This window comes from Ascidia mentula, chromosome 4 (genome assembly GCF_947561715.1).
Source record: "Ascidia mentula chromosome 4, kaAscMent1.1, whole genome shotgun sequence".
NCBI classification, from domain to species: domain Eukaryota; kingdom Metazoa; phylum Chordata; class Ascidiacea; order Phlebobranchia; family Ascidiidae; genus Ascidia; species Ascidia mentula.
Window position 1 is genome coordinate 14093063 of NC_138569.1, and position 27021 is coordinate 14120083.

At 42.1% G+C, this 27021-nt stretch overlaps 36 non-coding genes across 36 annotated transcripts; 24 read left to right on the forward strand and 12 right to left on the reverse strand.

The window, feature by feature from the left end:
* Nucleotides 1-365: 365 nt before the first annotated feature.
* Trnad-guc (transfer RNA aspartic acid (anticodon GUC)) lies at nt 366-437 on the forward strand. Its single transcript has one exon. It is a non-coding gene; the product is annotated as a tRNA-Asp (tRNA).
* A 1249-nt stretch (nt 438-1686) lies between these two features.
* Trnap-ugg (transfer RNA proline (anticodon UGG)) lies at nt 1687-1758 on the reverse strand. The gene has a single exon. It is a non-coding gene; the product is annotated as a tRNA-Pro (tRNA).
* A 170-nt stretch (nt 1759-1928) lies between these two features.
* Trnad-guc (transfer RNA aspartic acid (anticodon GUC)) lies at nt 1929-2000 on the forward strand. The gene has a single exon. It is a non-coding gene; the product is annotated as a tRNA-Asp (tRNA).
* Nucleotides 2001-2505: 505 nt separating this feature from the next.
* Trnad-guc (transfer RNA aspartic acid (anticodon GUC)) lies at nt 2506-2577 on the forward strand. Its single transcript has one exon. It is a non-coding gene; the product is annotated as a tRNA-Asp (tRNA).
* A 1249-nt stretch (nt 2578-3826) lies between these two features.
* On the reverse strand, nt 3827-3898 carry Trnap-ugg (transfer RNA proline (anticodon UGG)). The gene has a single exon. It is a non-coding gene; the product is annotated as a tRNA-Pro (tRNA).
* Nucleotides 3899-4068: 170 nt separating this feature from the next.
* Trnad-guc (transfer RNA aspartic acid (anticodon GUC)) lies at nt 4069-4140 on the forward strand. Its single transcript has one exon. It is a non-coding gene; the product is annotated as a tRNA-Asp (tRNA).
* Nucleotides 4141-5966: 1826 nt separating this feature from the next.
* Trnap-ugg (transfer RNA proline (anticodon UGG)) lies at nt 5967-6038 on the reverse strand. Its single transcript has one exon. It is a non-coding gene; the product is annotated as a tRNA-Pro (tRNA).
* Nucleotides 6039-6208: 170 nt separating this feature from the next.
* On the forward strand, nt 6209-6280 carry Trnad-guc (transfer RNA aspartic acid (anticodon GUC)). The gene has a single exon. It is a non-coding gene; the product is annotated as a tRNA-Asp (tRNA).
* Nucleotides 6281-6785: 505 nt separating this feature from the next.
* Nucleotides 6786-6857, forward strand: Trnan-guu (transfer RNA asparagine (anticodon GUU)). The gene has a single exon. It is a non-coding gene; the product is annotated as a tRNA-Asn (tRNA).
* Nucleotides 6858-8106: 1249 nt separating this feature from the next.
* Trnap-ugg (transfer RNA proline (anticodon UGG)) lies at nt 8107-8178 on the reverse strand. The gene has a single exon. It is a non-coding gene; the product is annotated as a tRNA-Pro (tRNA).
* A 170-nt stretch (nt 8179-8348) lies between these two features.
* Trnad-guc (transfer RNA aspartic acid (anticodon GUC)) lies at nt 8349-8420 on the forward strand. The gene has a single exon. It is a non-coding gene; the product is annotated as a tRNA-Asp (tRNA).
* A 505-nt stretch (nt 8421-8925) lies between these two features.
* Trnad-guc (transfer RNA aspartic acid (anticodon GUC)) lies at nt 8926-8997 on the forward strand. The gene has a single exon. It is a non-coding gene; the product is annotated as a tRNA-Asp (tRNA).
* Nucleotides 8998-10246: 1249 nt separating this feature from the next.
* Trnap-ugg (transfer RNA proline (anticodon UGG)) lies at nt 10247-10318 on the reverse strand. The gene has a single exon. It is a non-coding gene; the product is annotated as a tRNA-Pro (tRNA).
* A 170-nt stretch (nt 10319-10488) lies between these two features.
* On the forward strand, nt 10489-10560 carry Trnad-guc (transfer RNA aspartic acid (anticodon GUC)). Its single transcript has one exon. It is a non-coding gene; the product is annotated as a tRNA-Asp (tRNA).
* Nucleotides 10561-11065: 505 nt separating this feature from the next.
* Nucleotides 11066-11137, forward strand: Trnad-guc (transfer RNA aspartic acid (anticodon GUC)). Its single transcript has one exon. It is a non-coding gene; the product is annotated as a tRNA-Asp (tRNA).
* A 1249-nt stretch (nt 11138-12386) lies between these two features.
* Trnap-ugg (transfer RNA proline (anticodon UGG)) lies at nt 12387-12458 on the reverse strand. The gene has a single exon. It is a non-coding gene; the product is annotated as a tRNA-Pro (tRNA).
* A 170-nt stretch (nt 12459-12628) lies between these two features.
* Nucleotides 12629-12700, forward strand: Trnad-guc (transfer RNA aspartic acid (anticodon GUC)). The gene has a single exon. It is a non-coding gene; the product is annotated as a tRNA-Asp (tRNA).
* A 505-nt stretch (nt 12701-13205) lies between these two features.
* Trnad-guc (transfer RNA aspartic acid (anticodon GUC)) lies at nt 13206-13278 on the forward strand. The gene has a single exon. It is a non-coding gene; the product is annotated as a tRNA-Asp (tRNA).
* A 1249-nt stretch (nt 13279-14527) lies between these two features.
* Nucleotides 14528-14599, reverse strand: Trnap-ugg (transfer RNA proline (anticodon UGG)). Its single transcript has one exon. It is a non-coding gene; the product is annotated as a tRNA-Pro (tRNA).
* A 170-nt stretch (nt 14600-14769) lies between these two features.
* On the forward strand, nt 14770-14841 carry Trnad-guc (transfer RNA aspartic acid (anticodon GUC)). Its single transcript has one exon. It is a non-coding gene; the product is annotated as a tRNA-Asp (tRNA).
* A 505-nt stretch (nt 14842-15346) lies between these two features.
* Trnad-guc (transfer RNA aspartic acid (anticodon GUC)) lies at nt 15347-15418 on the forward strand. The gene has a single exon. It is a non-coding gene; the product is annotated as a tRNA-Asp (tRNA).
* A 1249-nt stretch (nt 15419-16667) lies between these two features.
* Trnap-ugg (transfer RNA proline (anticodon UGG)) lies at nt 16668-16739 on the reverse strand. Its single transcript has one exon. It is a non-coding gene; the product is annotated as a tRNA-Pro (tRNA).
* Nucleotides 16740-16909: 170 nt separating this feature from the next.
* On the forward strand, nt 16910-16981 carry Trnad-guc (transfer RNA aspartic acid (anticodon GUC)). The gene has a single exon. It is a non-coding gene; the product is annotated as a tRNA-Asp (tRNA).
* A 505-nt stretch (nt 16982-17486) lies between these two features.
* Nucleotides 17487-17558, forward strand: Trnad-guc (transfer RNA aspartic acid (anticodon GUC)). Its single transcript has one exon. It is a non-coding gene; the product is annotated as a tRNA-Asp (tRNA).
* A 1249-nt stretch (nt 17559-18807) lies between these two features.
* On the reverse strand, nt 18808-18879 carry Trnap-ugg (transfer RNA proline (anticodon UGG)). Its single transcript has one exon. It is a non-coding gene; the product is annotated as a tRNA-Pro (tRNA).
* A 170-nt stretch (nt 18880-19049) lies between these two features.
* Nucleotides 19050-19121, forward strand: Trnad-guc (transfer RNA aspartic acid (anticodon GUC)). The gene has a single exon. It is a non-coding gene; the product is annotated as a tRNA-Asp (tRNA).
* Nucleotides 19122-19626: 505 nt separating this feature from the next.
* Trnad-guc (transfer RNA aspartic acid (anticodon GUC)) lies at nt 19627-19698 on the forward strand. The gene has a single exon. It is a non-coding gene; the product is annotated as a tRNA-Asp (tRNA).
* Nucleotides 19699-20947: 1249 nt separating this feature from the next.
* Trnap-ugg (transfer RNA proline (anticodon UGG)) lies at nt 20948-21019 on the reverse strand. The gene has a single exon. It is a non-coding gene; the product is annotated as a tRNA-Pro (tRNA).
* A 170-nt stretch (nt 21020-21189) lies between these two features.
* Nucleotides 21190-21261, forward strand: Trnad-guc (transfer RNA aspartic acid (anticodon GUC)). Its single transcript has one exon. It is a non-coding gene; the product is annotated as a tRNA-Asp (tRNA).
* A 505-nt stretch (nt 21262-21766) lies between these two features.
* On the forward strand, nt 21767-21838 carry Trnad-guc (transfer RNA aspartic acid (anticodon GUC)). Its single transcript has one exon. It is a non-coding gene; the product is annotated as a tRNA-Asp (tRNA).
* Nucleotides 21839-23087: 1249 nt separating this feature from the next.
* On the reverse strand, nt 23088-23159 carry Trnap-ugg (transfer RNA proline (anticodon UGG)). The gene has a single exon. It is a non-coding gene; the product is annotated as a tRNA-Pro (tRNA).
* A 170-nt stretch (nt 23160-23329) lies between these two features.
* On the forward strand, nt 23330-23401 carry Trnad-guc (transfer RNA aspartic acid (anticodon GUC)). Its single transcript has one exon. It is a non-coding gene; the product is annotated as a tRNA-Asp (tRNA).
* Nucleotides 23402-23906: 505 nt separating this feature from the next.
* Trnad-guc (transfer RNA aspartic acid (anticodon GUC)) lies at nt 23907-23978 on the forward strand. Its single transcript has one exon. It is a non-coding gene; the product is annotated as a tRNA-Asp (tRNA).
* Nucleotides 23979-25227: 1249 nt separating this feature from the next.
* Trnap-ugg (transfer RNA proline (anticodon UGG)) lies at nt 25228-25299 on the reverse strand. Its single transcript has one exon. It is a non-coding gene; the product is annotated as a tRNA-Pro (tRNA).
* Nucleotides 25300-25469: 170 nt separating this feature from the next.
* On the forward strand, nt 25470-25541 carry Trnad-guc (transfer RNA aspartic acid (anticodon GUC)). The gene has a single exon. It is a non-coding gene; the product is annotated as a tRNA-Asp (tRNA).
* A 505-nt stretch (nt 25542-26046) lies between these two features.
* On the forward strand, nt 26047-26118 carry Trnad-guc (transfer RNA aspartic acid (anticodon GUC)). Its single transcript has one exon. It is a non-coding gene; the product is annotated as a tRNA-Asp (tRNA).
* The last annotated feature ends 903 nt before the right edge of the window (nt 26119-27021 follow it).

Genomic DNA, 27021 nt, shown 5'->3' on the forward strand with positions numbered 1-27021 from the left:
TTGCCCTCTGTCAATTCTCAATCAGCAAAAAGCGTTTTTTGTTGATTCAATCATCGTTGTGGATCTGACACATTTATGCTTGTGATAATTGTCAACTATTCTTTCCAGCTGCAGTGGTTGACATTTTTGGAAAGATCAAGTAATGAGGTAAAACTTAGCAGTATAGTTTCAATCAATTTCGTTGCTTCGGCACAAAATCCGGGTATACATGGATCCTTAATCCTTTGTCAATTTTTCGTTGTAACGGAATATTGTCCGTTCCAAATGTGCCTTATCTTTTGAAGACGCTGGAGTTGCGTATGCTTTTTGTTAGCCAAGACACAGTGATTTAGATTAAATGTCAGATTGTTGGACATGTGCTTCAGTCCTCGTTAGTATAGTGGTCAGTATCCCCGCCTGTCACGCGGGAGACCGGGGTTCGATTCCCCGACGGGGAGAAATTTTATCAGAAATATATTCCATTGCATTTGTCACATGCCGAATGGCCGAATCGTGCTTATTTCATGTTCATAATTTATTTAAAAGGAACAATAGCAAATATAATGTCAGCACTGGTAAGAAGAAGAATGCGTGTATAGATTTCCTGCACAGTAATGTCAACGCAGATATTGCATGGGCGGATAAAAATGGCAACAACGTATGGTGATAAATACGCGAGATTCACGAGTGAACGAGATGAAACTTTTCGTTGTACAACCACGTTTGTTTGGCGCAGGTAATAAACATCTTATTACGCACAGGCCCTCATCAAATGCCGACAATGTCTGCCGTGTTGCTTTCGGAGCACTTTAGACATAAGTGAGGCGCACGAAGAGGACGATTTAGGACTGGAATCGACGTCCGATATGGGCATGAATGCTGAAATTCTTGACAGCGGGACACTTGAAGAATTTGTTGATGGTCGGCTTGCATTTGTAAAGATTCTTTCACATTTTCGTATACGCTTGCTTGTGGGATTGTGGTGGCGATCCTGCGTAATACTGTTACGTTGAGACGAAGAGTCGGCATCATCATCGAGGCGGGATCGTTTTCTTGACTTTGGAGTGCTGCAGTTTAGCTCCGGTGGATATACACATACTTTCTGGCTAGTTGTGCGCTTTGAAACTTTAGTGATGATTCTTCTTGGTCGAGAGTCAACCTGAAGCGTTTCTTTCAGGACCTGCACACATGCAAAAAGAAACTTGTCAAACAATCGTCGATAGATCTCTTGACCAATTTAATAGTCAATTTTCGAAACTTTACATAATTTACATGCTTTTGGGCCACTTACCATGCTGAGAAGAAGAACTTCTTCACTTTCGACGAATGTATGCATTACTTGCTCGTGATGTATTGCGCGTTTCAAAGTAAAAATATATTCTTGTTTTGTCCAATAGGAGTTGATGCGAGTTGTTAATGGATCCAACTTTTGTGGCAGCCATTTTATATCAATTGTTGAAGAGTGGAAGTAGAAAAAAAGAGAGAAACTCGCCATTGAGTTCTTTCATCATCCATCAACGCGCGTTATCTCAGTGTTGTTTTTCTGAATAACCTTCAAGTTTCTTATCGGCGCCCCGTGTCCGCTTCATCTTTTCGCTCGCTTGCGAAACGTGCCAACCAACTGGAATTTCAAAGAGTCGTCGCAAACTGCGTCACTGACAATCTAAGCATGCACTTATTTCAACAAAAGAGGCTTCAAAGAACTTCGGGCTCGTCCGGGATTTGAACCCGGGACCTCTCGCACCCAAAGCGAGAATCAAACCCCTAGACCAACGAGCCGTGGTTGTATATCGTTTAATATACTTTGGGTTATATTGTTAAAAAGTAATTCGTGAAAAAACAACAAAAAATTATTTTCTGACCGACGAAACCAACACAATGCAATGCTTGAGCTGATGTGTGATTGCATGTGAAAAAGTTTGCACAGTCACCATACGATCCTTGGCATGTCCTCGTTAGTATAGTGGTGAGTATCCCCGCCTGTCACGCGGGAGACCGGGGTTCGATTCCCCGACGGGGAGCATTGTTTTGACGGATATGCACGTCTGAGATGATGTTCACGTGACTAGAAAGTAGGAAATAAACCTTTGTGTAACTTGCGATCCACTCCACTTTCAATCGGACGATGGCACTGAAAAGATTATGCTCGCGCAATATCTTGTTGCCCTCTGTCAATTCTCAATCAGCAAAAAGCGTTTTTTGTTGAATCAATCATCGTTGTGGATCTGACACATTTATGCTTGTGATAATTGTCAACTATTCTTTCCAGCTGCAGTGGTTGACATTTTTGGAAAGATCAAGTAATGAGGTAAAACTTAGCAGTATAGTTTCAATCAATTTCGTTGCTTCGGCACAAAATCCGGGTATACATGGATCCTTAATCCTTTGTCAATTTTTCGTTGTCACGGAATATTGTCCGTTCCAAATGTGCCTTATCTTTTGAAGACGCTGGAGTTGCGTATGCTTTTTGTTAGCCAAGACACAGTGATTTAGATTAAATGTCAGATTGTTGGACATGTGCTTCAGTCCTCGTTAGTATAGTGGTAAGTATCCCCGCCTGTCACGCGGGAGACCGGGGTTCGATTCCCCGACGGGGAGAAATTTTATCAGAAATATATTCCATTGCATTTGTCACATGCCGAATGGCCGAATCGTGCTTATTTCATGTTCATAATTTATTTAAAAGGAACAATAGCAAATATAATGTCAGCACTGGTAAGAAGAAGAATGCGTGTATAGATTTCCTGCACAGTAATGTCAACGCAGATATTGCATGGGCGGATAAAAATGGCAACAACGTATGGTGATAAATACGCGAGATTCACGAGTGAACGAGATGAAACTTTTCGTTGTACAACCACGTTTGTTTGGCGCAGGTAATAAACATCTTATTACGCACAGGCCCTCATCAAATGCCGACAATGTCTGCCGTGTTGCTTTCGGAGCACTTTAGACATAAGTGAGGCGCACGAAGAGGACGATTTAGGACTGGAATCGACGTCCGATATGGGCATGAATGTTGAAATTCTTGACAGCGGGACACTTGAAGAATTTGTTGATGGTCGGCTTGCATTTGTAAAGATTCTTTCACATTTTCGTATACGCTTGCTTGTGGGATTGTGGTGGCGATCCTGCGTAATACTGTTACGTTGAGACGAAGAGTCGGCATCATCATCGAGGCGGGATCGTTTTCTTGACTTTGGAGTGCTGCAGTTTAGCTCCGGTGGATATACACATACTTTCTGGCTAGCTGTGCGCTTTGAAACTTTAGTGATGATTCTTCTTGGTCGAGAGTCAACCTGAAGCGTTTCTTTCAGGACCTGCACACATGCAAAAAGAAACTTGTCAAACAATCGTCGATAGATCTCTTGACCAATTTAATAGTCAATTTTCGAAACTTTACATAATTTACATGCTTTTGGGCCACTTACCATGCTGAGAAGAAGAACTTCTTCACTTTCGACGAATGTATGCATTACTTGCTCGTGATGTATTGCGCGTTTCAAAGTAAAAATATATTCTTGTTTTGTCCAATAGGAGTTGATGCGAGTTGTTAATGGATCCAACTTTTGTGGCAGCCATTTTATATTAATTGTTGAAGAGTGGAAGTAGAAAAAAAGAGAGAAACTTGCCATTGAGTTCTTTCATCATCCATCAACGCGCGTTATCTCAGTGTTGTTTTTCTGAATAACCTTCAAGTTTCTTATCGGCGCCCCGTGTCCGCTTCATCTTTTCGCTCGCTTGCGAAACGTGCCAACCAACTGGAATTTCAAAGAGTCGTCGCAAACTGCGTCACTGACAATCTAAGCATGCACTTATTTCAACAAAAGAGGCTTCAAAGAACTTCGGGCTCGTCCGGGATTTGAACCCGGGACCTCTCGCACCCAAAGCGAGAATCAAATCCCTAGACCAACGAGCCGTGGTTGTATATCGTTTAATATACTTTGGGTTATATTGTTAAAAAGTAATTCGTGAAAAAACAACAAAAAATTATTTTCTGACCGACGAAACCAACACAATGCAATGCTTGAGCTGATGTGTGATTGCATGTGAAAAAGTTTGCACAGTCACCATACGATCCTTGGCATGTCCTCGTTAGTATAGTGGTGAGTATCCCCGCCTGTCACGCGGGAGACCGGGGTTCGATTCCCCGACGGGGAGGATTGTTTTGACGGATATGCACGTCTGAGATGATGTTCACGTGTCTAGAAAGTAGGAAATAAACCTTTGTGTAACTTGCGATCCACTCCACTTTCAATCGGACGATGGCACTGAAAAGATTATGCTCGCGCAATATCTTGTTGCCCTCTGTCAATTCTCAATCAGCAAAAAGCGTTTTTTGTTGATTCAATCATCGTTGTGGATCTGACACATTTATGCTTGTGATAATTGTCAACTATTCTTTCCAGCTGCAGTGGTTGACATTTTTGGAAAGATCAAGTAATGAGGTAAAACTTAGCAGTATAGTTTCAATCAATTTCGTTGCTTCGGCACAAAATCCGGGTATACATGGATCCTTAATCCTTTGTCAATTTTTCGTTGTCACGGAATATTGTCCGTTCCAAATGTGCCTTATCTTTTGAAGACGCTGGAGTTGCGTATGCTTTTTGTTAGCCAAGACACAGTGATTTAGATTAAATGTCAGATTGTTGGACATGTGCTTCAGTCCTCGTTAGTATAGTGGTCAGTATCCCCGCCTGTCACGCGGGAGACCGGGGTTAGATTCCCCGACGGGGAGAAATTTTATCAGAAATATATTCCATTGCATTTGTCACATGCCGAATGGCCGAATCGTGCTTATTTCATGTTCATAATTTATTTAAAAGGAACAATAGCAAATATAATGTCAGCACTGGTAAGAAGAAGAATGCGTGTATAGATTTCCTGCACAGTAATGTCAACGCAGATATTGCATGGGCGGATAAAAATGGCAACAACGTATGGTGATAAATACGCGAGATTCACGAGTGAACGAGATGAAACTTTTCGTTGTACAACCACGTTTGTTTGGCGCAGGTAATAAACATCTTATTACGCACAGGCCCTCATCAAATGCCGACAATGTCTGCCGTGTTGCTTTCGGAGCACTTTAGACATAAGTGAGGCGCACGAAGAGGACGATTTAGGACTGGAATCGACGTCCGATATGGGCATGAATGCTGAAATTCTTGACAGCGGGACACTTGAAGAATTTGTTGATGGTCGGCTTGCATTTGTAAAGATTCTTTCACATTTTCGTATACGCTTGCTTGTGGGATTGTGGTGGCGATCCTGGGTAATACTGTTACGTTGAGACGAAGAGTCGGCATCATCATCGAGGCGGGATCGTTTTCTTGACTTTGGAGTGCTGCAGTTTAGCTCCGGTGGATATACACATACTTTCTGGCTAGCTGTGCGCTTTGAAACTTTAGTGATGATTCTTCTTGGTCGAGAGTCAACCTGAAGCGTTTCTTTCAGGACCTGCACACATGCAAAAAGAAACTTGTCAAACAATCGTCGATAGATCTCTTGACCAATTTAATAGTCAATTTTCGAAACTTTACATAATTTACATGCTTTTGGGCCACTTACCATGCTGAGAAGAAGAACTTCTTCACTTTCGACGAATGTATGCATTACTTGCTCGTGATGTATTGCGCGTTTCAAAGTAAAAATATATTCTTGTTTTGTCCAATAGGAGTTGATGCGAGTTGTTAATGGATCCAACTTTTGTGGCAGCCATTTTATATTAATTGTTGAAGAGTGGAAGTAGAAAAAAAGAGAGAAACTTGCCATTGAGTTCTTTCATCATCCATCAACGCGCGTTATCTCAGTGTTGTTTTTCTGAATAACCTTCAAGTTTCTTATCGGCGCCCCGTGTCCGCTTCATCTTTTCGCTCGCTTGCGAAACGTGCCAACCAACTGGAATTTCAAAGAGTCGTCGCAAACTGCGTCACTGACAATCTAAGCATGCACTTATTTCAACAAAAGAGGCTTCAAAGAACTTCGGGCTCGTCCGGGATTTGAACCCGGGACCTCTCGCACCCAAAGCGAGAATCAAATCCCTAGACCAACGAGCCGTGGTTGTATATCGTTTAATATACTTTGGGTTATATTGTTAAAAAGTAATTCGTGAAAAAACAACAAAAAATTATTTTCTGACCGACGAAACCAACACAATGCAATGCTTGAGCTGATGTGTGATTGCATGTGAAAAAGTTTGCACAGTCACCATACGATCCTTGGCATGTCCTCGTTAGTATAGTGGTGAGTATCCCCGCCTGTCACGCGGGAGACCGGGGTTCGATTCCCCGACGGGGAGGATTGTTTTGACGGATATGCACGTCTGAGATGATGTTCACGTGACTAGAAAGTAGGAAATAAACCTTTGTGTAACTTGCGATCCACTCCACTTTCAATCGGACGATGGCACTGAAAAGATTATGCTCGCGCAATATCTTGTTGCCCTCTGTCAATTCTCAATCAGCAAAAAGCGTTTTTTGTTGAATCAATCATCGTTGTGGATCTGACACATTTATGCTTGTGATAATTGTCAACTATTCTTTCCAGCTGCAGTGGTTGACATTTTTGGAAAGATCAAGTAATGAGGTAAAACTTAGCAGTATAGTTTCAATCAATTTCGTTGCTTCGGCACAAAATCCGGGTATACATGGATCCTTAATCCTTTGTCAATTTTTCGTTGTAACGGAATATTGTCCGTTCCAAATGTGCCTTATCTTTTGAAGACGCTGGAGTTGCGTATGCTTTTTGTTAGCCAAGACACAGTGATTTAGATTAAATGTCAGATTGTTGGACATGTGCTTCAGTCCTCGTTAGTATAGTGGTCAGTATCCCCGCCTGTTACGCGGGAGACCGGGGTTCGATTCCCCGACGGGGAGAAATTTTATCAGAAATATATTCCATTGCATTTCTCACATGCCGAATGGCCGAATCGTGCTTATTTCATGTTCATAATTTATTTAAAAGGAACAATAGCAAATATAATGTCAGCACTGGTAAGAAGAAGAATGCGTGTATAGATTTCCTGCACAGTAATGTCAACGCAGATATTGCATGGGCGGATAAAAATGGCAACAACGTATGGTGATAAATACGCGAGATTCACGAGTGAACGAGATGAAACTTTTCGTTGTACAACCACGTTTGTTTGGCGCAGGTAATAAACATCTTATTACGCACAGGCCCTCATCAAATGCCGACAATGTCTGCCGTGTTGCTTTCGGAGCACTTTAGACATAAGTGAGGCGCACGAAGAGGACGATTTAGGACTGGAATCGACGTCCGATATGGGCATGAATGCTGAAATTCTTGACAGCGGGACACTTGAAGAATTTGTTGATGGTCGGCTTGCATTTGTAAAGATTCTTTCACATTTTCGTATACGCTTGCTTGTGGGATTGTGGTGGCGATCCTGCGTAATACTGTTACGTTGAGACGAAGAGTCGGCATCATCATCGAGGCGGGATCGTTTTCTTGACTTTGGAGTGCTGCAGTTTAGCTCCGGTGGATATACACATACTTTCTGGCTAGTTGTGCGCTTTGAAACTTTAGTGATGATTCTTCTTGGTCGAGAGTCAACCTGAAGCGTTTCTTTCAGGACCTGCACACATGCAAAAAGAAACTTGTCAAACAATCGTCGATGGATCTCTTGACCAATTTAATAGTCAATTTTCGAAACTTTACATAATTTACATGCTTTTGGGCCACTTACCATGCTGAGAAGAAGAACTTCTTCACTTTCGACGAATGTATGCATTACTTGCTCGTGATGTATTGCGCGTTTCAAAGTAAAAATATATTCTTGTTTTGTCCAATAGGAGTTGATGCGAGTTGTTAATGGATCCAACTTTTGTGGCAGCCATTTTATATTAATTGTTGAAGAGTGGAAGTAGAAAAAAAGAGAGAAACTCGCCATTGAGTTCTTTCATCATCCATCAACGCGCGTTATCTCAGTGTTGTTTTTCTGAATAACCTTCAAGTTTCTTATCGGCGCCCCGTGTCCGCTTCATCTTTTCGCTCGCTTGCGAAACGTGCCAACCAACTGGAATTTCAAAGAGTCGTCGCAAACTGCGTCACTGACAATCTAAGCATGCACTTATTTCAACAAAAGAGGCTTCAAAGAACTTCGGGCTCGTCCGGGATTTGAACCCGGGACCTCTCGCACCCAAAGCGAGAATCAAACCCCTAGACCAACGAGCCGTGGTTTTATATCGTTTAATATACTTTGGGTTATATTGTTAAAAAGTAATTCGTGAAAAAACAACAAAAAATTATTTTCTGACCGACGAAACCAACACAATGCAATGCTTGAGCTGATGTGTGATTGCATGTGAAAAAGTTTGCACAGTCACCATACGATCCTTGGCATGTCCTCGTTAGTATAGTGGTGAGTATCCCCGCCTGTCACGCGGGAGACCGGGGTTCGATTCCCCGACGGGGAGGATTGTTTTGACGGATATGCACGTCTGAGATGATATTCACGTGACTAGAAAGTAGGAAATAAACCTTTGTGTAACTTGCGATCCACTCCACTTTCAATCGGACGATGGCACTGAAAAGATTATGCTCGCGCAATATCTTGTTGCCCTCTGTCAATTCTCAATCAGCAAAAAGCGTTTTTTGTTGAATCAATCATCGTTGTGGATCTGACACATTTATGCTTGTGATAATTGTCAACTATTCTTTCCAGCTGCAGTGGTTGACATTTTTGGAAAGATCAAGTAATGAGGTAAAACTTAGCAGTATAGTTTCAATCAATTTCGTTGCTTCGGCACAAAATCTGGGTATACATGGATCCTTAATCCTTTGTCAATTTTTCGTTGTCACGGAATATTGTCCGTTCCAAATGTGCCTTATCTTTTGAAGACGCTGGAGTTGCGTATGCTTTTTGTTAGCCAAGACACAGTGATTTAGATTAAATGTCAGATTGTTGGACATGTGCTTCAGTCCTCGTTAGTATAGTGGTAAGTATCCCCGCCTGTCACGCGGGAGACCGGGGTTCGATTCCCCGACGGGGAGAAATTTTATCAGAAATATATTCCATTGCATTTGTCACATGCCGAATGGCCGAATCGTGCTTATTTCATGTTCATAATTTATTTAAAAGGAACAGTAGCAAATATAATGTCAGCACTGGTAAGAAGAAGAATGCGTGTATAGATTTCCTGCACAGTAATGTCAACGCAGATATTGCATGGGCGGATAAAAATGGCAACAACGTATGGTGATAAATACGCGAGATTCACGAGTGAACGAGATGAAACTTTTCGTTGTACAACCACGTTTGTTTGGCGCAGGTAATAAACCTCTTATTACGCACAGGCCCTCATCAAATGCCGACAATGTCTGCCGTGTTGCTTTCGGAGCACTTTAGACATAAGTGAGGCGCACGAAGAGGACGATTTAGGACTGGAATCGACGTCCGATATGGGTATGAATGCTGAAATTCTTGACAGCGGGACACTTGAAGAATTTGTTGATGGTCGGCTTGCATTTGTAAAGATTCTTTCACATTTTCGTACACGCTTGCTTGTGGGATTGTGGTGGCGATCCTGCGTAATACTGTTACGTTGAGACGAAGAGTCGGCATCATCATCGAGGCGGGATCGTTTTCTTGACTTTGGAGTGCTGCAGTTTAGCTCCGGTGGAAAGACACATACTTTCTGGCTAGTTGTGCGCATTGAAACTTTAGTGATGATTCTTCTTGGTCGAGAGTCAACCTGAAGCGTTTCTTTCAGGACCTGCACACATGCAAAAAGAAACTTGTCAAACAATCGTCGATAGATCTCTTGACCAATTTAATAGTCAATTTTCGAAACTTTACATAATTTACATGCTTTTGGGCCACTTACCATGCTGAGAAGAAGAACTTCTTCACTTTCGACGAATGTATGCATTACTTGCTCGTGATGTATTGCGCGTTTCAAAGTAAAAATATATTCTTGTTTTGTCCAATAGGAGTTGATGCGAGTTGTTAATGGATCCAACTTTTGTGGCAGCCATTTTATATTAATTGTTGAAGAGTGGAAGTAGAAAAAAAGAGAGAAACTCGCCATTGAGTTCTTTCATCATCCATCAACGCGCGTTATCTCAGTGTTGTTTTTCTGAATAACCTTCAAGTTTCTTATCGGCGCCCCGTGTCCGCTTCATCTTTTCGCTCGCTTGCGAAACGTGCCAACCAACTGGAATTTCAAAGAGTCGTCGCAAACTGCGTCACTGACAATCTAAGCATGCACTTATTTCAACAAAAGAGGCTTCAAAGAACTTCGGGCTCGTCCGGGATTTGAACCCGGGACCTCTCGCACCCAAAGCGAGAATCAAACCCCTAGACCAACGAGCCGTGGTTGTATATCGTTTAATATACTTTGGGTTATATTGTTAAAAAGTAATTCGTGAAAAAACAACAAAAAATTATTTTCTGACCGACGAAACCAACACAATGCAATGCTTGAGCTGATGTGTGATTGCATGTGAAAAAGTTTGCACAGTCACCATACGATCCTTGGCATGTCCTCGTTAGTATAGTGGTGAGTATCCCCGCCTGTCACGCGGGAGACCGGGGTTCGATTCCCCGACGGGGAGGATTGTTTTGACGGATATGCACGTCTGAGATGATGTTCACGTGACTAGAAAGTAGGAAATAAACCTTTGTGTAACTTGCGATCCACTCCACTTTCAATCGGACGATGGCACTGAAAAGATTATGCTCGCGCAATATCTTGTTGCCCTCTGTCAATTCTCAATCAGCAAAAAGCGTTTTTTGTTGAATCAATCATCGTTGTGGATCTGACACATTTATGCTTGTGATAATTGTCAACTATTCTTTCCAGCTGCAGTGGTTGACATTTTTGGAAAGATCAAGTAATGAGGTAAAACTTAGCAGTATAGTTTCAATCAATTTCGTTGCTTCGGCACAAAATCTGGGTATACATGGATCCTTAATCCTTTGTCAATTTTTCGTTGTCACGGAATATTGTCCGTTCCAAATGTGCCTTATCTTTTGAAGACGCTGGAGTTGCGTATGCTTTTTGTTAGCCAAGACACAGTGATTTAGATTAAATGTCAGATTGTTGGACATGTGCTTCAGTCCTCGTTAGTATAGTGGTAAGTATCCCCGCCTGTCACGCGGGAGACCGGGGTTCGATTCCCCGACGGGGAGAAATTTTATCAGAAATATATTCCATTGCATTTGTCACATGCCGAATGGCCGAATCGTGCTTATTTCATGTTCATAATTTATTTAAAAGGAACAGTAGCAAATATAATGTCAGCACTGGTAACAAGAAGAATGCGTGTATAGATTTCCTGCACAGTAATGTCAACGCAGATATTGCATGGGCGGATAAAAATGGCAACAACGTATGGTGATAAATACGCGAGATTCACGAGTGAACGAGATGAAACTTTTCGTTGTACAACCACGTTTGTTTGGCGCAGGTAATAAACCTCTTATTACGCACAGGCCCTCATCAAATGCCGACAATGTCTGCCGTGTTGCTTTCGGAGCACTTTAGACATAAGTGAGGCGCACGAAGAGGACGATTTAGGACTGGAATCGACGTCCGATATGGGTATGAATGCTGAAATTCTTGACAGCGGGACACTTGAAGAATTTGTTGATGGTCGGCTTGCATTTGTAAAGATTCTTTCACATTTTCGTATACGCTTGCTTGTGGGATTGTGGTGGCGATCCTGCGTAATACTGTTACGTTGAGACGAAGAGTCGGCATCATCATCGAGGCGGGATCGTTTTCTTGACTTTGGAGTGCTGCAGTTTAGCTCCGGTGGAAAGACACATACTTTCTGGCTAGTTGTGCGCTTTGAAACTTTAGTGATGATTCTTCTTGGTCGAGAGTCAACCTGAAGCGTTTCTTTCAGGACCTGCACACATGCAAAAAGAAACTTGTCAAACAATCGTCGATAGATCTCTTGACCAATTTAATAGTCAATTTTCGAAACTTTACATAATTTACATGCTTTTGGGCCACTTACCATGCTGAGAAGAAGAACTTCTTCACTTTCGACGAATGTATGCATTACTTGCTCGTGATGTATTGCGCGTTTCAAAGTAAAAATATATTCTTGTTTTGTCCAATAGGAGTTGATGCGAGTTGTTAATGGATCCAACTTTTGTGGCAGCCATTTTATATTAATTGTTGAAGAGTGGAAGTAGAAAAAAAGAGAGAAACTCGCCATTGAGTTCTTTCATCATCCATCAACGCGCGTTATCTCAGTGTTGTTTTTCTGAATAACCTTCAAGTTTCTTATCGGCGCCCCGTGTCCGCTTCATCTTTTCGCTCGCTTGCGAAACGTGCCAACCAACTGGAATTTCAAAGAGTCGTCGCAAACTGGGTCACTGACAATCTAAGCATGCTCTTATTTCAACAAAAGAGGCTTCAAAGAACTTCGGGCTCGTCCGGGATTTGAACCCGGGACCTCTCGCACCCAAAGCGAGAATCAAACCCCTAGACCAACGAGCCGTGGTTTTATATCGTTTAATATACTTTGGGTTATATTGTTAAAAAGTAATTCGTGAAAAAACAACAAAAAATTATTTTCTGACCGACGAAACCAACACAATGCAATGCTTGAGCTGATGTGTGATTGCATGTGAAAAAGTTTGCACAGTCACCATACGATCCTTGGCATGTCCTCGTTAGTATAGTGGTGAGTATCCCCGCCTGTCACGCGGGAGACCGGGGTTCGATTCCCCGACGGGGAGGATTGTTTTGACGGATATGCACGTCTGAGATGATATTCACGTGACTAGAAAGTAGGAAATAAACCTTTGTGTAACTTGCGATCCACTCCACTTTCAATCGGACGATGGCACTGAAAAGATTATGCTCGCGCAATATCTTGTTGCCCTCTGTCAATTCTCAATCAGCAAAAAGCGTTTTTTGTTGAATCAATCATCGTTGTGGATCTGACACATTTATGCTTGTGATAATTGTCAACTATTCTTTCCAGCTGCAGTGGTTGACATTTTTGGAAAGATCAAGTAATGAGGTAAAACTTAGCAGTATAGTTTCAATCAATTTCGTTGCTTCGGCACAAAATCTGGGTATACATGGATCCTTAATCCTTTGTCAATTTTTCGTTGTCACGGAATATTGTCCGTTCCAAATGTGCCTTATCTTTTGAAGACGCTGGAGTTGCGTATGCTTTTTGTTAGCCAAGACACAGTGATTTAGATTAAATGTCAGATTGTTGGACATGTGCTTCAGTCCTCGTTAGTATAGTTGGTAAGTATCCCCGCCTGTCACGCGGGAGACCGGGGTTCGATTCCCCGACGGGGAGAAATTTTATCAGAAATATATTCCATTGCATTTGTCACATGCCGAATGGCCGAATCGTGCTTATTTCATGTTCATAATTTATTTAAAAGGAACAGTAGCAAATATAATGTCAGCACTGGTAAGAAGAAGAATGCGTGTATAGATTTCCTGCACAGTAATGTCAACGCAGATATTGCATGGGCGGATAAAAATGGCAACAACGTATGGTGATAAATACGCGAGATTCACGAGTGAACGAGATGAAACTTTTCGTTGTACAACCACGTTTGTTTGGCGCAGGTAATAAACCTCTTATTACGCACAGGCCCTCATCAAATGCCGACAATGTCTGCCGTGTTGCTTTCGGAGCACTTTAGACATAAGTGAGGCGCACGAAGAGGACGATTTAGGACTGGAATCGACGTCCGATATGGGTATGAATGCTGAAATTCTTGACAGCGGGACACTTGAAGAATTTGTTGATGGTCGGCTTGCATTTGTAAAGATTCTTTCACATTTTCGTACACGCTTGCTTGTGGGATTGTGGTGGCGATCCTGCGTAATACTGTTACGTTGAGACGAAGAGTCGGCATCATCATCGAGGCGGGATCGTTTTCTTGACTTTGGAGTGCTGCAGTTTAGCTCCGGTGGAAAGACACATACTTTCTGGCTAGTTGTGCGCATTGAAACTTTAGTGATGATTCTTCTTGGTCGAGAGTCAACCTGAAGCGTTTCTTTCAGGACCTGCACACATGCAAAAAGAAACTTGTCAAACAATCGTCGATAGATCTCTTGACCAATTTAGTAGTCAATTTTCGAAACTTTACATAATTTACATGCTTTTGGGCCACTTACCATGCTGAGAAGAAGAACTTCTTCACTTTCGACGAATGTATGCATTACTTGCTCGTGATGTATTGCGCGTTTCAAAGTAAAAATATATTCTTGTTTTGTCCAATAGGAGTTGATGCGAGTTGTTAATGGATCCAACTTTTGTGGCAGCCATTTTATATTAATTGTTGAAGAGTGGAAGTAGAAAAAAAGAGAGAAACTCGCCATTGAGTTCTTTCATCATCCATCAACGCGCGTTATCTCAGTGTTGTTTTTCTGAATAACCTTCAAGTTTCTTATCGGCGCCCCGTGTCCGCTTCATCTTTTCGCTCGCTTGCGAAACGTGCCAACCAACTGGAATTTCAAAGAGTCGTCGCAAACTGCGTCACTGACAATCTAAGCATGCACTTATTTCAACAAAAGAGGCTTCAAAGAACTTCGGGCTCGTCCGGGATTTGAACCCGGGACCTCTCGCACCCAAAGCGAGAATCAAACCCCTAGACCAACGAGCCGTGGTTGTATATCGTTTAATATACTTTGGGTTATATTGTTAAAAAGTAATTCGTGAAAAAACAACAAAAAATTATTTTCTGACCGACGAAACCAACACAATGCAATGCTTGAGCTGATGTGTGATTGCATGTGAAAAAGTTTGCACAGTCACCATACGATCCTTGGCATGTCCTCGTTAGTATAGTGGTGAGTATCCCCGCCTGTCACGCGGGAGACCGGGGTTCGATTCCCCGACGGGGAGGATTGTTTTGACGGATATGCACGTCTGAGATGATGTTCACGTGACTAGAAAGTAGGAAATAAACCTTTGTGTAACTTGCGATCCACTCCACTTTCAATCGGACGATGGCACTGAAAAGATTATGCTCGCGCAATATCTTGTTGCCCTCTGTCAATTCTCAATCAGCAAAAAGCGTTTTTTGTTGAATCAATCATCGTTGTGGATCTGACACATTTATGCTTGTGATAATTGTCAACTATTCTTTCCAGCTGCAGTGGTTGACATTTTTGGAAAGATCAAGTAATGAGGTAAAACTTAGCAGTATAGTTTCAATCAATTTCGTTGCTTCGGCACAAAATCTGGGTATACATGGATCCTTAATCCTTTGTCAATTTTTCGTTGTCACGGAATATTGTCCGTTCCAAATGTGCCTTATCTTTTGAAGACGCTGGAGTTGCGTATGCTTTTTGTTAGCCAAGACACAGTGATTTAGATTAAATGTCAGATTGTTGGACATGTGCTTCAGTCCTCGTTAGTATAGTGGTAAGTATCCCCGCCTGTCACGCGGGAGACCGGGGTTCGATTCCCCGACGGGGAGAAATTTTATCAGAAATATATTCCATTGCATTTGTCACATGCCGAATGGCCGAATCGTGCTTATTTCATGTTCATAATTTATTTAAAAGGAACAGTAGCAAATATAATGTCAGCACTGGTAACAAGAAGAATGCGTGTATAGATTTCCTGCACAGTAATGTCAACGCAGATATTGCATGGGCGGATAAAAATGGCAACAACGTATGGTGATAAATACGCGAGATTCACGAGTGAACGAGATGAAACTTTTCGTTGTACAACCACGTTTGTTTGGCGCAGGTAATAAACCTCTTATTACGCACAGGCCCTCATCAAATGCCGACAATGTCTGCCGTGTTGCTTTCGGAGCACTTTAGACATAAGTGAGGCGCACGAAGAGGACGATTTAGGACTGGAATCGACGTCCGATATGGGTATGAATGCTGAAATTCTTGACAGCGGGACACTTGAAGAATTTGTTGATGGTCGGCTTGCATTTGTAAAGATTCTTTCACATTTTCGTATACGCTTGCTTGTGGGATTGTGGTGGCGATCCTGCGTAATACTGTTACGTTGAGACGAAGAGTCGGCATCATCATCGAGGCGGGATCGTTTTCTTGACTTTGGAGTGCTGCAGTTTAGCTCCGGTGGAAAGACACATACTTTCTGGCTAGTTGTGCGCTTTGAAACTTTAGTGATGATTCTTCTTGGTCGAGAGTCAACCTGAAGCGTTTCTTTCAGGACCTGCACACATGCAAAAAGAAACTTGTCAAACAATCGTCGATAGATCTCTTGACCAATTTAATAGTCAATTTTCGAAACTTTACATAATTTACATGCTTTTGGGCCACTTACCATGCTGAGAAGAAGAACTTCTTCACTTTCGACGAATGTATGCATTACTTGCTCGTGATGTATTGCGCGTTTCAAAGTAAAAATATATTCTTGTTTTGTCCAATAGGAGTTGATGCGAGTTGTTAATGGATCCAACTTTTGTGGCAGCCATTTTATATTAATTGTTGAAGAGTGGAAGTAGAAAAAAAGAGAGAAACTCGCCATTGAGTTCTTTCATCATCCATCAACGCGCGTTATCTCAGTGTTGTTTTTCTGAATAACCTTCAAGTTTCTTATCGGCGCCCCGTGTCCGCTTCATCTTTTCGCTCGCTTGCGAAACGTGCCAACCAACTGGAATTTCAAAGAGTCGTCGCAAACTGGGTCACTGACAATCTAAGCATGCACTTATTTCAACAAAAGAGGCTTCAAAGAACTTCGGGCTCGTCCGGGATTTGAACCCGGGACCTCTCGCACCCAAAGCGAGAATCAAACCCCTAGACCAACGAGCCGTGGTTGTATATCGTTTAATATACTTTGGGTTATATTGTTAAAAAGTAATTCGTGAAAAAACAACAAAAAATTATTTTCTGACCAACGAAACCAACACAATGCAATGCTTGAGCTGATGTGTGATTGCATGTGAAAAAGTTTGCACAGTCACCATACGATCCTTGGCATGTCCTCGTTAGTATAGTGGTGAGTATCCCCGCCTGTCACGCGGGAGACCGGGGTTCGATTCCCCGACGGGGAGGATTGTTTTGACGGATATGCACGTCTGAGATGATGTTCACGTGACTAGAAAGTAGGAAATAAACCTTTGTGTAACTTGCGATCCACTCCACTTTCAATCGGACGATGGCACTGAAAAGATTATGCTCGCGCAATATCTTGTTGCCCTCTGTCAATTCTCAATCAGCAAAAAGCGTTTTTTGTTGAATCAATCATCGTTGTGGATCTGACACATTTATGCTTGTGATAATTGTCAACTATTCTTTCCAGCTGCAGTGGTTGACATTTTTGGAAAGATCAAGTAATGAGGTAAAACTTAGCAGTATAGTTTCAATCAATTTCGTTGCTTCGGCACAAAATCTGGGTATACATGGATCCTTAATCCTTTGTCAATTTTTCGTTGTCACGGAATATTGTCCGTTCCAAATGTGCCTTATCTTTTGAAGACGCTGGAGTTGCGTATGCTTTTTGTTAGCCAAGACACAGTGATTTAGATTAAATGTCAGATTGTTGGACATGTGCTTCAGTCCTCGTTAGTATAGTGGTAAGTATCCCCGCCTGTCACGCGGGAGACCGGGGTTCGATTCCCCGACGGGGAGAAATTTTATCAGAAATATATTCCATTGCATTTGTCACATGCCGAATGGCCGAATCGTGCTTATTTCATGTTCATAATTTATTTAAAAGGAACAGTAGCAAATATAATGTCAGCACTGGTAACAAGAAGAATGCGTGTATAGATTTCCTGCACAGTAATGTCAACGCAGATATTGCATGGGCGGATAAAAATGGCAACAACGTATGGTGATAAATACGCGAGATTCACGAGTGAACGAGATGAAACTTTTCGTTGTACAACCACGTTTGTTTGGCGCAGGTAATAAACCTCTTATTACGCACAGGCCCTCATCAAATGCCGACAATGTCTGCCGTGTTGCTTTCGGAGCACTTTAGACATAAGTGAGGCGCACGAAGAGGACGATTTAGGACTGGAATCGACGTCCGATATGGGTATGAATGCTGAAATTCTTGACAGCGGGACACTTGAAGAATTTGTTGATGGTCGGCTTGCATTTGTAAAGATTCTTTCACATTTTCGTATACGCTTGCTTGTGGGATTGTGGTGGCGATCCTGCGTAATACTGTTACGTTGAGACGAAGAGTCGGCATCATCATCGAGGCGGGATCGTTTTCTTGACTTTGGAGTGCTGCAGTTTAGCTCCGGTGGAAAGACACATACTTTCTGGCTAGTTGTGCGCTTTGAAACTTTAGTGATGATTCTTCTTGGTCGAGAGTCAACCTGAAGCGTTTCTTTCAGGACCTGCACACATGCAAAAAGAAACTTGTCAAACAATCGTCGATAGATCTCTTGACCAATTTAATAGTCAATTTTCGAAACTTTACATAATTTACATGCTTTTGGGCCACTTACCATGCTGAGAAGAAGAACTTCTTCACTTTCGACGAATGTATGCATTACTTGCTCGTGATGTATTGCGCGTTTCAAAGTAAAAATATATTCTTGTTTTGTCCAATAGGAGTTGATGCGAGTTGTTAATGGATCCAACTTTTGTGGCAGCCATTTTATATTAATTGTTGAAGAGTGGAAGTAGAAAAAAAGAGAGAAACTCGCCATTGAGTTCTTTCATCATCCATCAACGCGCGTTATCTCAGTGTTGTTTTTCTGAATAACCTTCAAGTTTCTTATCGGCGCCCCGTGTCCGCTTCATCTTTTCGCTCGCTTGCGAAACGTGCCAACCAACTGGAATTTCAAAGAGTCGTCGCAAACTGGGTCACTGACAATCTAAGCATGCTCTTATTTCAACAAAAGAGGCTTCAAAGAACTTCGGGCTCGTCCGGGATTTGAACCCGGGACCTCTCGCACCCAAAGCGAGAATCATACCCCTAGACCAACGAGCCGTGGTTGTATATCGTTTAATATACTTTGGGTTATATTGTTAAAAAGTAATTCGTGAAAAAACAGCAAAAAATTATTTTCTGACCGACGAAACCAACACAATGCAATGCTTGAGCTGATGTGTGATTGCATGTGAAAAAGTTTGCACAGTCACCATACGATCCTTGGCATGTCCTCGTTAGTATAGTGGTGAGTATCCCCGCCTGTCACGCGGGAGACCGGGGTTCGATTCCCCGACGGGGAGGATTGTTTTGACGGATATGCACGTCTGAGATGATGTTCACGTGACTAGAAAGTAGGAAATAAACCTTTGTGTAACTTGCGATCCACTCCACTTTCAATCGGACGATGGCACTGAAAAGATTATGCTCGCGCAATATCTTGTTGCCCTCTGTCAATTCTCAATCAGCAAAAAGCGTTTTTTGTTGAATCAATCATCGTTGTGGATCTGACACATTTATGCTTGTGATAATTGTCAACTATTCTTTCCAGCTGCAGTGGTTGACATTTTTGGAAAGATCAAGTAATGAGGTAAAACTTAGCAGTATAGTTTCAATCAATTTCGTTGCTTCGGCACAAAATCTGGGTATACATGGATCCTTAATCCTTTGTCAATTTTTCGTTGTCACGGAATATTGTCCGTTCCAAATGTGCCTTATCTTTTGAAGACGCTGGAGTTGCGTATGCTTTTTGTTAGCCAAGACACAGTGATTTAGATTAAATGTCAGATTGTTGGACATGTGCTTCAGTCCTCGTTAGTATAGTGGTAAGTATCCCCGCCTGTCACGCGGGAGACCGGGGTTCGATTCCCCGACGGGGAGAAATTTTATCAGAAATATATTCCATTGCATTTGTCACATGCCGAATGGCCGAATCGTGCTTATTTCATGTTCATAATTTATTTAAAAGGAACAGTAGCAAATATAATGTCAGCACTGGTAAGAAGAAGAATGCGTGTATAGATTTCCTGCACAGTAATGTCAACGCAGATATTGCATGGGCGGATAAAAATGGCAACAACGTATGGTGATAAATACGCGAGATTCACGAGTGAACGAGATGAAACTTTTCGTTGTACAACCACGTTTGTTTGGCGCAGGTAATAAACCTCTTATTACGCACAGGCCCTCATCAAATGCCGACAATGTCTGCCGTGTTGCTTTCGGAGCACTTTAGACATAAGTGAGGCGCACGAAGAGGACGATTTAGGACTGGAATCGACGTCCGATATGGGTATGAATGCTGAAATTCTTGACAGCGGGACACTTGAAGAATTTGTTGATGGTCGGCTTGCATTTGTAAAGATTCTTTCAAATTTTCGTACACGCTTGCTTGTGGGATTGTGGTGGCGATCCTGCGTAATACTGTTACGTTGAGACGAAGAGTCGGCATCATCATCGAGGCGGGATCGTTTTCTTGACTTTGGAGTGCTGCAGTTTAGCTCCGGTGGAAAGACACATACTTTCTGGCTAGTTGTGCGCATTGAAACTTTAGTGATGATTCTTCTTGGTCGAGAGTCAACCTGAAGCGTTTCTTTCAGGACCTGCACACATGCAAAAAGAAACTTGTCAAACAATCGTCGATAGATCTCTTGACCAATTTAATAGTCAATTTTCGAAACTTTACATAATTTACATGCTTTTGGGCCACTTACCATGCTGAGAAGAAGAACTTCTTCACTTTCGACGAATGTATGCATTACTTGCTCGTGATGTATTGCGCGTTTCAAAGTAAAAATATATTCTTGTTTTGTCCAATAGGAGTTGATGCGAGTTGTTAATGGATCCAACTTTTGTGGCAGCCATTTTATATTAATTGTTGAAGAGTGGAAGTAGAAAAAAAGAGAGAAACTCGCCATTGAGTTCTTTCATCATCCATCAACGCGCGTTATCTCAGTGTTGTTTTTCTGAATAACCTTCAAGTTTCTTATCGGCGCCCCGTGTCCGCTTCATCTTTTCGCTCGCTTGCGAAACGTGCCAACCAACTGGAATTTCAAAGAGTCGTCGCAAACTGCGTCACTGACAATCTAAGCATGCACTTATTTCAACAAAAGAGGCTTCAAAGAACTTCGGGCTCGTCCGGGATTTGAACCCGGGACCTCTCGCACCCAAAGCGAGAATCAAACCCCTAGACCAACGAGCCGTGGTTGTATATCGTTTAATATACTTTGGGTTATATTGTTAAAAAGTAATTCGTGAAAAAACAACAAAAAATTATTTTCTGACCGACGAAACCAACACAATGCAATGCTTGAGCTGATGTGTGATTGCATGTGAAAAAGTTTGCACAGTCACCATACGATCCTTGGCATGTCCTCGTTAGTATAGTGGTGAGTATCCCCGCCTGTCACGCGGGAGACCGGGGTTCGATTCCCCGACGGGGAGGATTGTTTTGACGGATATGCACGTCTGAGATGATGTTCACGTGACTAGAAAGTAGGAAATAAACCTTTGTGTAACTTGCGATCCACTCCACTTTCAATCGGACGATGGCACTGAAAAGATTATGCTCGCGCAATATCTTGTTGCCCTCTGTCAATTCTAAATCAGCAAAAAGCGTTTTTTGTTGAATCAATCATCGTTGTGGATCTGACACATTTATGCTTGTGATAATTGTCAACTATTCTTTCCAGCTGCAGTGGTTGACATTTTTGGAAAGATCAAGTAATGAGGTAAAACTTAGCAGTATAGTTTCAATCAATTTCGTTGCTTCGGCACAAAATCTGGGTATACATGGATCCTTAATCCTTTGTCAATTTTTCGTTGTCACGGAATATTGTCCGTTCCAAATGTGCCTTATCTTTTGAAGACGCTGGAGTTGCGTATGCTTTTTGTTAGCCAAGACACAGTGATTTAGATTAAATGTCAGATTGTTGGACATGTGCTTCAGTCCTCGTTAGTATAGTGGTAAGTATCCCCGCCTGTCACGCGGGAGACCGGGGTTCGATTCCCCGACGGGGAGAAATTTTATCAGAAATATATTCCATTGCATTTGTCACATGCCGAATGGCCGAATCGTGCTTATTTCATGTTCATAATTTATTTAAAAGGAACAGTAGCAAATATAATGTCAGCACTGGTAACAAGAAGAATGCGTGTATAGATTTCCTGCACAGTAATGTCAACGCAGATATTGCATGGGCGGATAAAAATGGCAACAACGTATGGTGATAAATACGCGAGATTCACGAGTGAACGAGATGAAACTTTTCGTTGTACAACCACGTTTGTTTGGCGCAGGTAATAAACCTCTTATTACGCACAGGCCCTCATCAAATGCCGACAATGTCTGCCGTGTTGCTTTCGGAGCACTTTAGACATAAGTGAGGCGCACGAAGAGGACGATTTAGGACTGGAATCGACGTCCGATATGGGTATGAATGCTGAAATTCTTGACAGCGGGACACTTGAAGAATTTGTTGATGGTCGGCTTGCATTTGTAAAGATTCTTTCACATTTTCGTATACGCTTGCTTGTGGGATTGTGGTGGCGATCCTGCGTAATACTGTTACGTTGAGACGAAGAGTCGGCATCATCATCGAGGCGGGATCGTTTTCTTGACTTTGGAGTGCTGCAGTTTAGCTCCGGTGGAAAGACACATACTTTCTGGCTAGTTGTGCGCTTTGAAACTTTAGTGATGATTCTTCTTGGTCGAGAGTCAACCTGAAGCGTTTCTTTCAGGACCTGCACACATGCAAAAAGAAACTTGTCAAACAATCGTCGATAGATCTCTTGACCAATTTAATAGTCAATTTTCGAAACTTTACATAATTTACATGCTTTTGGGCCACTTACCATGCTGAGAAGAAGAACTTCTTCACTTTCGACGAATGTATGCATTACTTGCTCGTGATGTATTGCGCGTTTCAAAGTAAAAATATATTCTTGTTTTGTCCAATAGGAGTTGATGCGAGTTGTTAATGGATCCAACTTTTGTGGCAGCCATTTTATATTAATTGTTGAAGAGTGGAAGTAGAAAAAAAGAGAGAAACTCGCCATTGAGTTCTTTCATCATCCATCAACGCGCGTTATCTCAGTGTTGTTTTTCTGAATAACCTTCAAGTTTCTTATCGGCGCCCCGTGTCCGCTTCATCTTTTCGCTCGCTTGCGAAACGTGCCAACCAACTGGAATTTCAAAGAGTCGTCGCAAACTGGGTCACTGACAATCTAAGCATGCTCTTATTTCAACAAAAGAGGCTTCAAAGAACTTCGGGCTCGTCCGGGATTTGAACCCGGGACCTCTCGCACCCAAAGCGAGAATCATACCCCTAGACCAACGAGCCGTGGTTGTATATCGTTTAATATACTTTGGGTTATATTGTTAAAAAGTAATTCGTGAAAAAACAACAAAAAATTATTTTCTGACCGACGAAACCAACACAATGCAATGCTTGAGCTGATGTGTGATTGCATGTGAAAAAGTTTGCACAGTCACCATACGATCCTTGGCATGTCCTCGTTAGTATAGTGGTGAGTATCCCCGCCTGTCACGCGGGAGACCGGGGTTCGATTCCCCGACGGGGAGGATTGTTTTGACGGATATGCACGTCTGAGATGATGTTCACGTGACTAGAAAGTAGGAAATAAACCTTTGTGTAACTTGCGATCCACTCCACTTTCAATCGGACGATGGCACTGAAAAGATTATGCTCGCGCAATATCTTGTTGCCCTCTGTCAATTCTCAATCAGCAAAAAGCGTTTTTTGTTGAATCAATCATCGTTGTGGATCTGACACATTTATGCTTGTGATAATTGTCAACTATTCTTTCCAGCTGCAGTGGTTGACATTTTTGGAAAGATCAAGTAATGAGGTAAAACTTAGCAGTATAGTTTCAATCAATTTCGTTGCTTCGGCACAAAATCTGGGTATACATGGATCCTTAATCCTTTGTCAATTTTTCGTTGTCACGGAATATTGTCCGTTCCAAATGTGCCTTATCTTTTGAAGACGCTGGAGTTGCGTATGCTTTTTGTTAGCCAAGACACAGTGATTTAGATTAAATGTCAGATTGTTGGACATGTGCTTCAGTCCTCGTTAGTATAGTGGTAAGTATCCCCGCCTGTCACGCGGGAGACCGGGGTTCGATTCCCCGACGGGGAGAAATTTTATCAGAAATATATTCCATTGCATTTGTCACATGCCGAATGGCCGAATCGTGCTTATTTCATGTTCATAATTTATTTAAAAGGAACAGTAGCAAATATAATGTCAGCACTGGTAAGAAGAAGAATGCGTGTATAGATTTCCTGCACAGTAATGTCAACGCAGATATTGCATGGGCGGATAAAAATGGCAACAACGTATGGTGATAAATACGCGAGATTCACGAGTGAACGAGATGAAACTTTTCGTTGTACAACCACGTTTGTTTGGCGCAGGTAATAAACCTCTTATTACGCACAGGCCCTCATCAAATGCCGACAATGTCTGCCGTGTTGCTTTCGGAGCACTTTAGACATAAGTGAGGCGCACGAAGAGGACGATTTTGGACTGGAATCGACGTCCGATATGGGTATGAATGCTGAAATTCTTGACAGCGGGACACTTGAAGAATTTGTTGATGGTCGGCTTGCATTTGTAAAGATTCTTTCACATTTTCGTATACGCTTGCTTGTGGGATTGTGGTGGCGATCCTGCGTAATACTGTTACGTTGAGACGAAGAGTCGGCATCATCATCGAGGCGGGATCGTTTTCTTGACTTTGGAGTGCTGCAGTTTAGCTCCGGTGGAAAGACACATACTTTCTGGCTAGTTGTGCGCTTTGAAACTTTAGTGATGATTCTTCTTGGTCGAGAGTCAACCTGAAGCGTTTCTTTCAGGACCTGCACACATGCAAAAAGAAACTTGTCAAACAATCGTCGATAGATCTCTTGACCAATTTAATAGTCAATTTTCGAAACTTTACATAATTTACATGCTTTTGGGCCACTTACCATGCTGAGAAGAAGAACTTCTTCACTTTCGACGAATGTATGCATTACTTGCTCGTGATGTATTGCGCGTTTCAAAGTAAAAATATATTCTTGTTTTGTCCAATAGGAGTTGATGCGAGTTGTTAATGGATCCAACTTTTGTGGCAGCCATTTTATATTAATTGTTGAAGAGTGGAAGTAGAAAAAAAGAGAGAAACTCGCCATTGAGTTCTTTCATCATCCATCAACGCGCGTTATCTCAGTGTTGTTTTTCTGAATAACCTTCAAGTTTCTTATCGGCGCCCCGTGTCCGCTTCATCTTTTCGCTCGCTTGCGAAACGTGCCAACCAACTGGAATTTCAAAGAGTCGTCGCAAACTGGGTCACTGACAATCTAAGCATGCTCTTATTTCAACAAAAGAGGCTTCAAAGAACTTCGGGCTCGTCCGGGATTTGAACCCGGGACCTCTCGCACCCAAAGCGAGAATCATACCCCTAGACCAACGAGCCGTGGTTGTATATCGTTTAATATACTTTGGGTTATATTGTTAAAAAGTAATTCGTGAAAAAACAACAAAAAATTATTTTCTGACCGACGAAACCAACACAATGCAATGCTTGAGCTGATGTGTGATTGCATGTGAAAAAGTTTGCACAGTCACCATACGATCCTTGGCATGTCCTCGTTAGTATAGTGGTGAGTATCCCCGCCTGTCACGCGGGAGACCGGGGTTCGATTCCCCGACGGGGAGGATTGTTTTGACGGATATGCACGTCTGAGATGATGTTCACGTGTCTAGAAAGTAGGAAATAAACCTTTGTGTAACTTGCGATCCACTCCACTTTCAATCGGACGATGGCACTGAAAAGATTATGCTCGCGCAATATCTTGTTGCCCTCTGTCAATTCTCAATCAGCAAAAAGCGTTTTTTGTTGATTCAATCATCGTTGTGGATCTGACACATTTATGCTTGTGATAATTGTCAACTATTCTTTCCAGCTGCAGTGGTTGACATTTTTGGAAAGATCAAGTAATGAGGTAAAACTTAGCAGTATAGTTTCAATCAATTTCGTTGCTTCGGCACAAAATCCGGGTATACATGGATCCTTAATCCTTTGTCAATTTTTCGTTGTCACGGAATATTGTCCGTTCCAAATGTGCCTTATCTTTTGAAGACGCTGGAGTTGCGTATGCTTTTTGTTAGCCAAGACACAGTGATTTAGATTAAATGTCAGATTGTTGGACATGTGCTTCAGTCCTCGTTAGTATAGTGGTAAGTATCCCCGCCTGTCACGCGGGAGACCGGGGTTCGATTCCCCGACGGGGAGAAATTTTATCAGAAATATATTCCATTGCATTTGTCACATGCCGAATGGCCGAATCGTGCTTATTTCATGTTCATAATTTATTTAAAAGGAACAATAGCAAATATAATGTCAGCACTGGTAAGAAGAAGAATGCGTGTATAGATTTCCTGCACAGTAATGTCAACGCAGATATTGCATGGGCGGATAAAAATGGCAACAACGTATGGTGATAAATACGCGAGATTCACGAGTGAACGAGATGAAACTTTTCGTTGTACAACCACGTTTGTTTGGCGCAGGTAATAAACCTCTTATTACGCACAGGCCCTCATCAAATGCCGACAATGTCTGCCGTGTTGCTTTCGGAGCACTTTAGACATAAGTGAGGCGCACGAAGAGGACGATTTAGGACTGGAATCGACGTCCGATATGGGCATGAATGCTGAAATTCTTGACAGCGGGACACTTGAAGAATTTGTTGATGGTCGGCTTGCATTTGTAAAGATTCTTTCACATTTTCGTATACGCTTGCTTGTGGGATTGTGGTGGCGATCCTGCGTAATACTGTTACGTTGAGACGAAGAGTCGGCATCATCATCGAGGCGGGATCGTTTTCTTGACTTTGGAGTGCTGCAGTTTAGCTCCGGTGGAAAGACACATACTTTCTGGCTAGTTGTGCGCTTTGAAACTTTAGTGATGATTCTTCTTGGTCGAGAGTCAACCTGAAGCGTTTCTTTCAGGACCTGCACTAATGCAAAAAGAAACTTGTCAAACAATCGTCGATAGATCTCTTGACCAATTTAATAGTCAATTTTCGAAACTTTACATAATTTACATGCTTTTGGGCCACTTACCATGCTGAGAAGAAGAACTTCTTCACTTTCGACGAATGTATGCATTACTTGCTCGTGATGTATTGCGCGT